Source organism: Bombina bombina, chromosome 3 (assembly GCF_027579735.1).
Source record: "Bombina bombina isolate aBomBom1 chromosome 3, aBomBom1.pri, whole genome shotgun sequence".
NCBI lineage: Eukaryota > Metazoa > Chordata > Amphibia > Anura > Bombinatoridae > Bombina > Bombina bombina.
In genome coordinates this window covers 170,549,583-170,565,423 of record NC_069501.1, presented here as the reverse complement: position 1 = coordinate 170,565,423, position 15,841 = coordinate 170,549,583, and positions in this window count along the sequence as shown.

Below are 15,841 nucleotides of genomic sequence, written 5' to 3'. Positions count from 1 at the left end.
ATGTTAAAGTAGTAGAAGTAAAACTTCTTTTGATAAGTATATAGCTTATAAGAAAGGGAGCACTGGTTTCAGCAAACAATACTCAACAACTAAGCACTTGTTTGGGGCGGGGTGATGCCTTAAGTACAGGTGAAGAAGGTAAGTTGAGGCAAAAAGTAAAAGCAGGACTGGAATCCTTACACTTTATTTAAACTAATTGTTAAAATCATATCTTGAGCGCATCATGTTTCTACTTTTAACAACTTTAACATCCATTAAATGACTTTTGATTAAGTAAGAAATACTACTAAACTTTCTAACTCTTTGACAAAGTTGTTAATTGAATTGCTTATCCTTAGCAAAAGTTGAGAAATAAACGCCTAGATTACGAGTTTGGTGTTAGCCTTAAAAAGCAGCGTTCAGAGGTCCCAACGCTGCTTTTTAACGCCCGCTGGTATTACGCTGGTATTACGAGTCAGGCAGGAAAGGGTCTACTGCTCACTTTTCTTCCGCGACTCAAGGCTACCGCAAATCCCCTTACGTCAATTGCGTATCATATCTTTTTAATGGAACTTGCCTAACGCCGGTATTATGAGTCTTGGAAGAAGTGAGCGGTAGACCTTCTCCTGTCAAGACTCCTACCGCATTTAAAAGTCAGTAGTTAAGAGTTTTATGGGCTAACGCCGGAACATAAAGCTCTTAACTAAAGTGCTACAAAGTACACTAACACCCATAAACTACCTATTAACCCCTAAACCCAGGCCCCCCCACATCGCAAACACTATAATACATTTTTTTAACCCCTAATCTGCTGACCGGACATTGCCACCACCTACATTATACCTATGCCCCTAACATCGCCGAAACCTACATTATATTTATTATCCCCTAATCTGCCGCCCCCAATGCCGCCGACACCTACCTACACTTATTAACCCCTAATCTGCCGACCGGACATCGCTGCCACTTTAATAAATGTATTAACCTCTAAACCGTCGAACTCCCGCCTTGCAAACACTAGTTACATTTTATTAACCCCTAATCTGCCTGCCCTAACATTGCCGACACCTACTTACATTTATTAACCCCTAATCTGCCACCCCCCAACATCGCCGCTAATATATTAAATTTATTAACCCCTAAACCTAAGTCTAAACCTAACCCTAACACCCCCCCTAACTTAAATATAATTTAAAATAAATAAATTTAACAAAATTAAATAAATTATTCCTATTTAAAACTAAATACTTACCTATAAAATACACCCTAAGATAGCTACAATATAACTAATAGTTACATTGTAGCTAGCTTAGGATTTATATTTATTTCACAGGCAACTTTGTATTTATTTTAACTAGGTACAATAGTTATTAAATAGTTATTAATTATTTAATAACTACCTAGCTAAAATAAGTACAAAATTACCTTTAAAATAAATCCTAACCTAAGTTACAATTACACCTAACACTACACTATCATTAAACTAATTACCTAAACTACCTACAATTAATTACAATTAAATTCAATAAACTAAATTATGAAAAAAACAAACACTAAATTACGAAAAAATATAAACACTAAATTACAGAAAATTAAAATTTTTACAAGAAGTTTAAACTTATTACACCTAATCTAAGCCCCCTAATAAAATAAAAAAGCCCCCCAAAATAATTAAATTCCCTACCCTATACTAAATTACAAATAGCCCTTAAAAGGGCCTTTTGCGGGGCATTGCCCCAAAATAATCAGCTCTTTTAACGTAAAAATAAATAAATACCTTCCCAACATTACAACCCACCACCCACACACCCCTACTCTAAAACCCACCCAATACCCCCTTAAAAAAACCTAACACTACCCCATTGAAAATCACCCTACCTTAAGCTGTCTTCACCCAGCCGGGCACCAGTGGTCAGACCTGCATTGGTAAGCCTTACTCTAATAGGATTATTATTTTGTTATTGTTCTACACATTGCTTTATCTTTTTTCCCCACAGGATGATCTTCACCCAGTTCAGTAGCTTTTTGTGATTGGCAGCTACTAAAATCCTTGAGAAATCGTCTCACACTGTTTTTGTCACTTTTAGGATTGTGTGGTAGTTTAACATATTTTATCATTTTGGATCACAGACATTTAGACACTTATTGTTGTTTGGATCACATTGATTTTTAGGATCACATTGTTTTTTGCTTTATTTGCATCAGTTATCTATCACGGATATAGCACTATTTTTTGTACATTTTGGATTTTTCTTGCATTTTTGGATTTTTCTTGGACATTTAATTTGACATTTGGAGACTATTTGTGAATTTATTTTTATTTGAATCATTGTACTTTTGTAATTTTTGTATTTTTTATTATTTGGGTTTGCCACTCATTTGTTTTTCATCACCTCATCCCATCGTTCTCGTTTGTGCATGTGTGTTTTTCTTACACAAGATCACCAACTAGTACCCAGATCTCCCTATAGGAGATTATCCATAGAGGCAGTCCGCCTACCATTTGTTTTTACCTGCATATCCTAATGCTATTTTATTGTTATTTTTATGCTGTTTATTTATAGTCTACCTTTTTACCATATTGTACATTTACATGGATCCATGTTGATCTATTTATAATCTGCACTGATTATATGTTATAATTTTTTAATATTAATTATTTTTTATCTTTTATATTAAATACCTATTTTACCTTAGCCTCCGTTAGGTTTGGTGCCTGGGTCACTTTTTATCTTAACCAACACAACATAAACACGTGTGCTGTCAAAGTGAATGTCAGGGATACATCAACAGTCAGTCACGCTAACCTAATTCCTAATATACAGTCACTGGATTACAAGAGAAGATGATAAAGCATCAATGCATTTTTTCATCTAAGTGCTATAAGGTATTATGAAATTTTTAATTTGTATTTATCGTGGTATCATGGGCGGACACAAAGTGTCTCATAGGTAACATGTATCTAAATATAAAATACAAAATAAAAGACAGTCCCTACCTACAATGCTGTAATAACCCAAACTATTCAAAGTTACTTATGGCTAACTAATAACTGGAATGGGCAAACTATACAGACAAATTTGACAAAATTACAGGCAAAATTATGAAATGCTCAGGAATTAGGAAAACGTATAGCTAACTAGAACAGCTATAAAAAAAATCACAGACATGTATGGATAACAGTAAAGGCATAAATCATGGCATCCTATCGCTCTCCCCTCTATAGAAAGCAATGCCAATCCAAATTAGAATTAAGCCCCTTGGGTACCAAGGTCTCCAGCCGATGTGTCCATCTGGCCTCCTTCTGGAGTAAAACCTTACCCCTACCCCCATCCTGTGGTAATGGGGGCAGATGGTCAATGATTGTATATTTTAAGTCGACCACTGTATGGCATTTCTTGGCAAAATGCCTTGCAACAGGCTGATCAGATGTCCCCTTCTGTATGGTCACCCTTATGGCTGATCTATGATTGGCCATCCATGTGGGTCGGTCGTCCGTAGTTTTATCTACATAAAAAAGACCACATGTGCAGTGGAGAAGGTAGACAATTTAAGTTGTTGTGCAGGTCAGTCAGTGTTATTTCTACATACCCTTAAACTGAGATTTGGGTAGAGATTGTTTAAGGATGGTGGGTGACCACTCATAAGTGAGAAGAGAATTGCAATCAGTTGCTTTCCTGAAGAGTGTTGACTTCAGGATTCCAGCCTCTTTGTACAGGCATAAGTCCAAAAAGTGGATGCTCTGGTTGCTTGCTTCCATCTTAAATGTTAAGTAACTATGGGTCTGTAGGCTCTTGTGCACATTGGGCAGTGTATAAAAGACTGGAGTCCTAGGGAAATCAGTCCTCAAATACTCAAATGTCATTTTATCTATATACTCTCCCTTGTAAATTTTCGATAGATAGTCATCAATTTTATTCTTAAAACTCCTCATTAGGTCAGCCGATAATTGAGTATAAGTACTCATATCATCCAGTAGTCTCAAAATTTCAAGCCTGTAGTGCTCGTAGTTTTGAAGGACAATGGCCCCTCCCTTGTCCACTTGGCGGGTCTGTTCAGTCAATTATTTTTTTTTCAAGGCTGTCCTTTCTTCACAGGTGAGAGTATTATGTACACTGTTGCAATTCTTCTTAATGGATATCTCAATCTCTGTCTTCACCAATCTATTAAAGATTTTTATACTAGCATTGTTACTAACAGGATCAAATTTGGAAGCCTTTCTCAGTGTGATGTTGTCATTCGATTTCTCAGGGAAAAATTCTCTCAATCTTAGATTCCTCTGGAATTTCTGGTTATCCACATATAGATCAAATTAGTCAGCATTACAAGGATACAAGATAAGCCTTTGTTCTAAATTCTCTTCTTGATTTCAGACAGTGGGTAGGAGCTTAGATTGATCACAATGTCATCCTCGATTACCTTGGTGGCCGTGGTGGTTTTTGTTTTGTACCCCCCACGCTTGGGGTGGGGTCTCTGCCTCCCCCGTTTTTTGAATGGGTAGTAACTCCTCTCTGTTCAGTTGGATTAGGGGCACACTGTCAGTGTAACTGTCTCCCCTTTGTATCCCGACCCTGAGCTATCCATGGTCTACAGATTCTTCAGTTTCCTATAGTAAAACCTCATATTTCTGCCAGTTTGATCACGCCGCTGTTCCGGTTTTGGGATAAGCCACAGATAGACTCATTAATCTGACCTAATGAGGAGTTTGAAGAATAAAATTAATGACTATCCATCAAAAATTTACAAGGGAGAGTATATAGATAAAATGACATTCGAGTATTTGAGGACTGATTTCCCTAGGACTCTGTCTTCTATACACTGACCAAGGTGCACAAGAGTCTACAGTCACCCCTGGCAGACCCATAGTTTTTGCCATTGGCTAAGTACTCCAGCCATTGACTACATTCTTGGATAGCATCTTTCAACCATTTGTAAGAAATATGGATTCCTTTCTATTGGATTCCCTTACACTATTGGGATGTAGTAAGGAATTACCACTCCTGGAAGAAGGAGATCTTCTTGTCACACTAGATGTGACAAGTTTGTACACTGTCATACCCCACAGTGAATGTCTACAAGGCATGGCAATTATCAAAGTATTCTTATGTGGGACTCCCCCCTGGATGTGCTGTTACAGCTGCTGGAGTTTTGCCAGACAATGAATTACTTTAAGTTGAAGAACCAATTTTTCCTCCAAAATACTGGCACGGTGATGGGGTCCAACATGGACCCATCCTATGCCAACCTCTATATGGCTGAATTCAAGACTTCTGGTACTGATCTGTTTTTTGACACCAGATTCAAGTTCTGAAGATCCTATGTAGACAATCTGTTGTTGATGTGGGCTGTAACAAAAGAATTGTTAGACAAATGGTTTATCGACTTAAAAAGTGCCAATCAAATATTAGCATTTAAGATGGAAGCAAGCAACCAGAGCACCCACCTTTTGGACTTATGTGTGTACAAAGAAGCTGGAACCCTGAAGTCAACACTTAGGAAAGGGACTGACTGCAATTCTCTCCTCACTTATACGAGTGGTCACCCACCCTCCTTGAAATAATTTCTACCCAAGAGGGTATGTAGAAATAACACTGATGGGGATACAACACAGGTGCAGTTGAGAGAAATGTGCAGTAGATTCCAACAAAGGGGTAACCCGCAGAAGGCCTTGGTATTCAATAACAGAATTTGAATGAGGTCAAGTTGAGACTGCAGCAGGACCAACTAACGTTTGTCACCACTTACACTGGGGACAAGAAGGACATTAGGGAAATGATCACTAAGAACTGGGACATAGTAAGAAGTGACCAATTTCTTCCCTTTGGACAGATGCCCCCCCCCCCCAAGAATTGGGTTCTGGATGGTGACCTCATTAAGGGACCTGCTAGTCAAGACTGACTCTCAGTCTTGTTATTAGAGGAAGACTTGGTTGGACACTACCAAACATGGGTGCTTTAGGTGCCTGGGATGTACCACATATAGTGGGTTACAGACAGGGCAATACTTCACCCATCCCATGAAAAAGAAGAAATTCTTTCATAAATACCTACTGACCTGCACAACAACTTACATTGTCTACCTTTTCCACTGCATATGTAGTCTTTTTTATGTAGGTAAAACTAAAGACAACCTACGCACACGGATGGCCATACAGAAGGAGACATCTGATCAGCCTGTTGCAAGGCATTTTGACAAGAAACGCCATACGGTGGTCGACTTAAAATATACAATCATTGACCACGTCCCCCTGTTACCACGGGGTGGGGATAGGGGTAAGGTTTATTCCAGAAGGAGGCCAGGTGGACACATAGGCTGGAGACCTTGGTACCCAAGGGACTTAATTCTAATTTGGATTGGCATTGTGAGTAATAGGATACCATTATTTATGCCTTTACTGTTATCCATACATGTCTGTGTTTTGTTATAGCTGTTCTAGTTAGATATGAGTTTTCCCAATTCCTGAGCATTTCATAATTTTGCCTGTAATTTTGCCAATTCTGTCTGTATAGTTTGCCCATTCCAGTTATTGGTGAGCCGTATGTAGCTTTGAGTAGTTTGGGTTATTACAGCATTGTAGGTAGGGACTGCCTTTCATTTTGTATTTTATATTTGGATACATGTTGCCTATGAGACACTTTGTGTCCGCCTATGATACCATGATAAATACAAATTGAAAATATCATAATACCTTATAGCACTAAGATGAAAAAATGTATTGATGTTTATAATCTTCTGTTGTAATCCAGTGACTGTATATTAGGAATTAGGTTAGCATGACTGACTGTTGACGTAACATTCACTTTGACACTGCACGTGTTTGTGTTGTGTTGGTTGCCATGACAACCCAGCTGTTAATGGGTTTGATGCGGTGTGATTCAGTCATCCAAGCCATAGGCGATACGTTAGAATCTAGACATGGTCTGTCGTACATTTTCATATCATTATCGTGACATATTTTAATGTTATGTTCATGTTCTATGATTACACATTAGGGAGACTGGCAGCCGGGTCGCCATCTGATGACGTCAGTCAATGGGAGTGGTGGTCTGTGTAGCAGCTCCACGCCGTTGGTGTACACATTGCTTAGAGAGGGTATAAGACATGCAAGGGGTATGTAAAATGTTTGTTATCACTTTTTTGGAGTATCTGATGAAGTGGTAAAACCCCAAAACGTTACTAATAAAGAAGGTTGACAATTAATAAATTAATTAATTATTATAATTAATAAAAAGGCTGGAGAGTGCATCTTTTCTTGTTGAATATATATATATATATATATATATATATATATATATATATACTGTATATTATATATATATATATATATATATATATATATATATATATATATATATATAAAGGAATACCTATTTATAAATACATACAGAATATTGTGCTAAGTGAAGAACATTGGAATACCATATATTTACAGTACATACACAGTATAACGCTAAATATACTTTTACATGTTTTCATCTACTTAACTGCAAAGGGATCCAATGCACTTACAGTATATAAACATATATCTATACATACTGTGCATTGACATATTTAGACATGTATATGTATGTATCTCTTTGTTAAAGCACTTTGCCAGCCTTTTTTTTTCTTCTAACACCTGATACCTCATATCTTTGAGCCCTTATAACTTTTTGTGCAATGTTTTTTTGAATATTTTTTTATTCAGAAAGTTTAACTATACGTTTAAATGTATTTTTAATATTTTTTTGTGATACTTTTTTGTTTTGAAAACAGTTAACCAGAGTTCTGAGGAGGTGCTATCCAGATTAGCATTAACTTCAATTGAGCTCAAGCAATCACATTTACTTATAATACGAGCAAAAAAACTGAAATGCACAAACATCCGCAATAAATCCCTTTTCACTTGCGCATAACTGTTAGCGCTCCCCTTGTAATCTGGCCCTATGTCACATCATTGTTAACTATTAATAAAGCCATCTATAAAACCAGTAGAAATAATGTTCTAAATTAAGTGGCATTTGAGAGTTTGAGTAAAAGCTTAAAAAGTTCATTTAACCTGGGGAAATAGATTAAGCAGATAAGGGAGATTTTTTTTCCAGGAATTGTTAGAAAAAGGTATTTTTCAAAGTAAACAAAATGAAGAAAAAGTGTTTAGATTTTTTTCTTCCACAATGATACAAGCAAAACCTAAAATATATAAAAAATATAACATTTATATTTTTATGTCTTTATAATCTCAATCGCCTTTGTTACAATTCAACACATCTCTCCACTTAAAATTCTATCAAAATCCCTCTGACATCATGCCCTGGTGTAAGCAAGATAATCATTTTGTTTTCCATTTTATTTTTAGCAAGTATTTGACATATTAATTAAAATAGAAGATTGAAAAAAAATACTTATTGATTAGCAGTCCTTTGAAGATTTAATTTCATAATGGTGGTAACTAATTGCCAAATGAAAAGCTCTCAATATAATCAGTCAACACTGAAGAAATCTTCTCTAACTTACATAAGGAGAATGGCTACTTATGCCAAGAATAGCTGTTGTGTTCTCTCAAAATGAAAAAAGAAAGTGCTATTACTTACCTGCACAATCAGTATTCTATACTTAGCAGCAGCATTTTTTTTTCTAATTTACATAAGCAATAATTTAATGTGACTGGCCAGGGGTGCTATTTTTGTCAAGTGCTCGGCTCGGCTCTTTCACTGATGTTGCACAATACTGCTAAGTCATACACTGTATATTAGGAGGTTACAAGAAAGGAGGAAAGGGAATGTAGGTAAGAAAGGTTAGAAGCGATAGTATATAACAGTCATCACATTAATACTGAATGCAGGACCATAACAATTTGTATGAAGGAATGTTGTCTCATGGAATGTCCAACAAATGCAGGAATGTTCTCTCATGGAATATCCAACTTTCTTTATGCCTTTCTGTGTGCTTTGTTTAAAAACTTGTTGCACACATTTTGTACTTGTGTGTAGAAGTGCTGAGGGGAAAAGTCATCATATAAATGAGGACCACTTCAATTTCACCTTCTTTTATTCCCTAAAAAGACAAGTTTGCTTGGTATTTTTGCAAAGTAACTGTGTAAAATTTGCAGAGCCAGTTATTTTTTTATAAGGTTTTATAATGCAACTGAAAATATGTCTCAGATAAAAGATGCTTACCTATTTCTTTAAAAGAAAAAGAAAATAAAATTTGAAGGATATTTTTCAATTTTGGTAATAGGTAAGTAATAAAAAAATACTCCCAAAAAAAATAATTCCAATGTACACAGAGGAACGTGAAACTTCACAGTTTGCATTTGTGTCTGCTAACTCATCATAGTTGTTTTGGAGTTGTGAATCACATAATTACACATAAATCTTTGTTTTTTGTTGTTGTTTTTTTTACTGAGATACTGAGGGATATTTATCAAGCCGTCAACCGCAAATACACTGGAACTCTACAGCGTAATTGTGGAGAGCCTGATTCCCCTTAGTTATCAAAGCCTACAGACTGGCAAAAGTTGAAATTTGTGACGTAACATACGATCTGACGGTCTCAGTCCGACACAGATTGATGCTTACGTCATTACAGATGTTCTGAATGCAAATTCGGCACTATCGGACTACTTTTGCTAGTTAACAAACATCTAACAGGGATGCTCGCCACTATTCCGGCCCAGCATACACATACGGCTCTATTTGACACTTTTTCCCATTTATCAAATAGTTAAAAGGTATGCTCACGTCTTTCTCGACACAGCGTACCTGGTTTTCAATCCGCCACCCTTGAGGCCGCGGATGCCATAGGAATCAATGGGAGTCTGAAAGCAGCGAAAGCTCATGTTCGCTGCTGCCCGATATCCCATTGATTCCTATGGGAGAATAATAGTTACGTTTACACCTAACACCCTAACATGTACCCAGAGTCTAAACACCCCTAATCTGCAACCCCCTACACTGCGCGCCATCTACATAATGTTATTAACCCCTAATCTGCTGCCCGACACCACTGCCACCTACATTATACTTATTAACCCCTAATCTGCCGCCCCAACACCGCTGCCACCTACATTATACTTATTAACCCCTAATCTGCTGCCCCGACACCGCCGCCACCTACATTAGAGTTATTAAGCCCTATTACGCCACTCCCAGAGCCCACCGCAACTAAATAAATGTATTAACCCCTAAACCCCTGGCCTCCCACATTACTAGCACTTACTAAACCTATTAACCCCTAAACTGCCAGCCCCCCACATCGCCATAAACTAAATTAACCTATTAACCCCTAAACCTAACAACCCCTTAACTTTAAATATTAACTCATCCCTATTTTATAATAAATTTAAACTTACCTTTAGATTTAAATTAAACTATATTAAACTAAAAATTAATCTACCCTAACTGTTATACTAAAATTACATTAAACTATATTAATTAATCTACCCTGTTATACTAAAATTACATTAAACTATATTAAACTAATAATTAATCTACCCTGTTATACTAAAATTACATTAAACTATATTAAACAAATAATGAATCTACCCTAACTATTATACTAAAATTACATTAAACTATATTAAAGTAATAATTAATCTACCCTAACTGTTATAGTAAAACTACATTAAACTACAAATTAAATTAAGTATATTATATATTTAAACACCTAACCCTACTCATATAATTTAAATCTACAATAAAAAAATTACAAAGTTACAAAAAACTAACAACTAAGTTACAAAAAATAAGAAACACTAAGTTACACAAAATAAAAAAGAAATTATCAAATATTTAAACTAATTACACCTAATCTAAGAGCCCTATGAAAATAAAAAAGCCCCCCCAAAATAAAAAAAACCCTAACCTACAATAAACTACCAAAGGCCCTTAAAAGGGCCTTTTGCGGGGCATTGTCCCAAAGAAATAAGCTCTTTTACCTGTAAAAAAAAATATAAATACCCCCCCAACAGTAAAACCCATGACCCACACAACCAACCCCCTCAAATAAAAACCTAACTAAAAAAACCTAAGCTCCCCATTTTCAAAAGTCCAAACCCTAATCTAAAAATAAAATCCACCCAATAAAACCTTAAAAAATCCTAACACTAACCCCGAAGATCCACTTACAGTTTCTGAAGAGCCGACATCCATCCTCAACGAAGTGGCAGAAGTCTTCATTCTAGCGGCCAAAGTCTTCATCCAAGCCCACAGAGGTCTTCACCCAGACGACATCTTCTATCTTCATCCATCCAGCACGGAGCGGCTCCATCTTCAAGACATCCGACGCGGAGCATCCTCTTCTTACGACGTCTTCTTCGGAATGAAGGTTCCTTTAAATGACGTCATCAAAGATGGCGTCCCTTAGATTCTGATTGGCTGATAGACTTCTATCAGCCAATCGGAATTAAGGTTGAAAAAATCCTATTGTGTTTTGCAATCCAATCAGCCAATAGGATTGAGCTTGCATTCTATTGGCTGATTGGCATAGCCAATAGAATGTGAGCTCAATCCTATAGCTAAACCTTATGTGAGCTCAATCATGTTGCAATAAGCCAATAGGATTTTTTTCAACCTTAATTCTGATTGGCTGATAGAATTCTATCAGCCAATCGGAATCTAAGGGACGCCATCTTGGATGACGTCATTTAAAGGAACCTTCATTCCGAAGAAGACGTCGTAAGAAGAGGATGCTCCGTGTCGGGATGTCTTGAAGATGGAGCCGCTCCGTGCCGGATGGATGAAGATAGAAGATGCCATCTGGGCGAAGACTTCTGCGGGCTTGGATGAAGACTTCGGCCGCTTGGATGAAGACTTCTGCCGACTTCGATGAGGACTTCTGCCGCTTCGTTGAGGATGGATGTCGGCTCTTCAGAAACTGTAAGTGGATCTTCGGGGGTTAGTGTTAGGATTTTTTAAGGGTTTATTGGGTGGGTTCTTTGGGGCAATGCCCCACAAATGGCCCTTTTAAGGGCCATTTGTAGTTTATTGTAGGCTAGGGGTTTTTTATTTTGGGGGGCTTTTTATTTTCATAGGGCTCCTAGATTAGGTGCAATTAGTTTAAATATTTGATAATTTCTTTTTTATTTTGTGTAACTTAGTATTTTTTTTTTTTTTTGTAACTTAGTGTTTGTTATTTTTTGTTTGTTATAATTTTTTATTGTAGATTTAAATTATTTGAGTAGGGTTAGGTGTTTAAATATATAATATTGTTAATTTAATTTGTAGTTTAATGTAGTTTTAGTATAACAGTTAGGGTAGATTAATTATTAGTTTAATATAGTTTAATGTAATTTTAGTATAATAGTTAGGGTAGATTAATTATTAGTTTAATATAGTTTAATTTAAATCTAAAGGTAAGTTTAAATTTATTATAAGATAGGGATGAGTTAATATTTAATATAAAGTTAGCGGGTTGTTAGGTTTAGGGGTTAATAGGTTAATTTAGTTTATGGCGATGTGGGGGGCTGGCGGTTTAGGGGTTAATAGGTTTAGTAAGTGGTAGTGATGTGGGAGGCCAGAGGTTTAGGGGTTAATACATTTATTTAGTGGCGGTGGGGTCCGGGAGCGGCGGGATAAGGGTTAATAACTTTATTAGAGTTGCGGTGGGCTCCGGGAGCGGCGGTTTAGGTCTCAATAACTTTATTTAGTTGCAGCGGGGTCCGTGAGTGGCGGGATAGGGGTTAAACAGTTTAGTATAGTGGCTGTGTTTAGTGACAGTATACAAATAAAGCTGTGAAAAAGCCGAATAGCAGGGAGATCGATGACTGTTAGTTAACAACAACCCGCTGCTCATCGCCCCGTACTTGTTGCTTGGCTTTTTGACAGCTTTTTTGTTAAATATGGAGAACGTATTCAGGTCCGCAGCCGCAATGTTAGGTGAGCGTATTGGTGCTGTCGAATGCAAGTAAGTTGACGGCTTGATAAGTAGGCCTCATTTTGTTTATTTGAACTATAAAATGAAAATACATGAGGTGTTAAATTCCATACCATATTTAGAAAATTGATTTATTTTTGCTTCAGATATTAATATGAGATGCACTTTTAGTGCAAGATTTACAATCCCAAAGTACTTTTAAAATGTGTTTGCGAGCACAAATTTTAAATATGTTATACAAGAGACTGCTTAAATCATGTTTTGCTTTAGATGCAGTATAAAGAAATAGGTAGATTTAATGGACTCATTTTTATAAGAGACACACAATATATATATATAAATGAATCAGTCTTTCAAATACAAATTAATTTATATTTGTATATTTTCCATACATTGAATAATAATATTTTTTAAATATACTACAGTAAGATCAACCATTCACATACACTTATTTTAAAGCACTAGAGCACGTTTAAAATAAATAGTGAGTTAAAATTTAAAATAAAAATAAAAAATGTAGTACATTAATGCCAGTGATGTAGCATATCTTTAAAAAGCTGAATAGAAAATATCACATGAATATCTTCATGCAAAAAAAGGTATTTTGCCTTCAAAATGTTCTCAGCTCAAAAGACTGCTTATTTCAACTACTCATCTGCCTGATAAAAAAAATAAAAACATATCAGCATTATCAGTGTTTAGTTCACACTTTGCTTTACCATGGTCTCATGAGATTTTACTAAAATCTCATGAGATTTCATGGTAAACGTCCTTATACCAAGGAGAAATTTAACATAACTGTGCCTGCACATGTCAGATGCACTCTTCCATGCCAGTCCTGGACAAGAAAAAATATTTTCTCCTTAAATTCCCTTTAAAATGGGATGTGGCTATTGTGGAAATTTTGAGGTAAAATATTTTAATATTCTAGAGATGCTCATGTGCTATGTTATAGTCTGTTTTGTACAAATATGCTACATCAGCCTTTGAGTAACATTTCAATGTGCTGCTTCATTTCCAAAAAAATAATATTTTGTTTTGGCAAAGAATAAACATTTCATATAAAAATCCAAATGTTCTTGGTAGAGACACTTTAGTCAATTTCCTCAGCCAGAATTTATTTTTTCTTCATACAGCCAATCATTGACGCAGTGTAGTTCTATACTTAATTAATGTAGACTGTCACAGGCCATACAAAGTAAGGCAACATTATTTAAAAAATGAAAAAACCTGACAAAATAGACAGGGTTAGTAGAGACTGTGAAGGTAACTTTGTATTGTATCTACCAAAATAAAACATGAAACATATTTATTTTTCCTAAAATAACATTTGTTGTTTTTTTTTAATGGGAAACAGAGCAGTAAAATGAATGCATATCATCTACGTACCTTTAACCAAATAACTTCAGATGAGTTTTATTTTCAAAACATGGTCTTGATATATTAACCCATAAAATAACAATTTTAATCTCAGATAATATACATGAATTTATGTCAAACAATTGTGCAAATAAAAGATGAAGATATATTTTGGAAAGAAATGTTTTATTCTACCATTCAGGACTATGTGGTTTTATTCAATAATTCATTTTTTACTGTTGTGATGTTAATGCATAACTGCAATAATAAAAAAAAAAATGAAGGCAACGTATATATATGGAAGTACTGAATTAGAAACCAAATGGTGCTTAACAGTCCACATTTCTCACAAACATGCAGTTCAAAAGTTTACAAACCATTATTTAAATATGGAAACACAGCTCTACATTGTCAATCTTTGCATGACATTTTAAGTCCTTTATAAATACATTTTAGGCATGAACAACGGCTTGTGTCTTCAAAGATTACAATGTTGTAGCACTTTAAGACAAACACAGTATTGTAGATATATAATTATATATATTTATATAGCTGCTTCATTGACAGGAAGACCCTTAGTTTTCTTTTTAACTGCCAGGTCCATCCAATACCGAATGGAATTAAATGTTCAGTAAAACAATATAAAAATTCATATAATTAACTGATTTTTGAGTGGGCTTTTTACTTAATCATTGATTATTACTCATGCACTTAAATGAAAGTTTGACATTGACGTTAAAACAAATGCACACTTAAAGGGACTTTATTTGCAATTATAAAATCCTGTAATTCATTAAAGCATTTAGCATTAAATATGCATTAATGGAAAACTTTAAAAAAGGACATGGAACCCAAACGTTTTCTTTCATAATTCAAACAGTGTATACAATTAAAAGAAGCCAATTTACTTCTATTATTAAATTTGCTTTGCTCCAATTATATTTTCTGCTAAAGAGCATACCTATGTAGATAGTGTGCACATGTCTGGAGCAATACATAGAAGCAAACACTACTGCCATCTAGTGCTCTTGTAAATATATAATGTTAAAAGTATTGTTACAAAGTGTCACCATATGGTGCTCCTGACATGAGAACACTCCTGAGAATACCTACCTGATTTTCATCTAAAGATACCAATAGAACAAAGTAATATAACAGTTTTTATCTTATTATTATTTATTGCATGCTCTTTCTAAATCCTGAAAGAAAATTTGGGGGTTTATGTACATTTAATATAACCCCTGCAAAAGTGTTAAAGGGACACTAAACCCAATTTTTTTCTTTCCTGATTCAGGTAGTGAATACAATTTTAAACAACATTCCAATTTACTTCTATTATCTAATTTGCTTCATTCTTTAGATATAATTTGTTTAAGAAATAGTGATGCACATGGGTGAGCCAATCACATGAGGCTTCTATGTGCAGCCACCAATCAGCAGCTACTAAGCCTATCTAGATATGCTTTTCAGCAAAGGATATCAAGAGAATGATGCAAAATAGATAATAGAAGTAAATTAGAAAGTTGTTTAAAATTGCATGTTCTTTCTAAATCATGAAAGAAAAAATTTGGGTTTCATGTCCCATTAAATGAATAGTTGAACTCAAACAAAAGTAGAGCTTCCCTTCCATTGCTGAGTTATTCTTAAAATA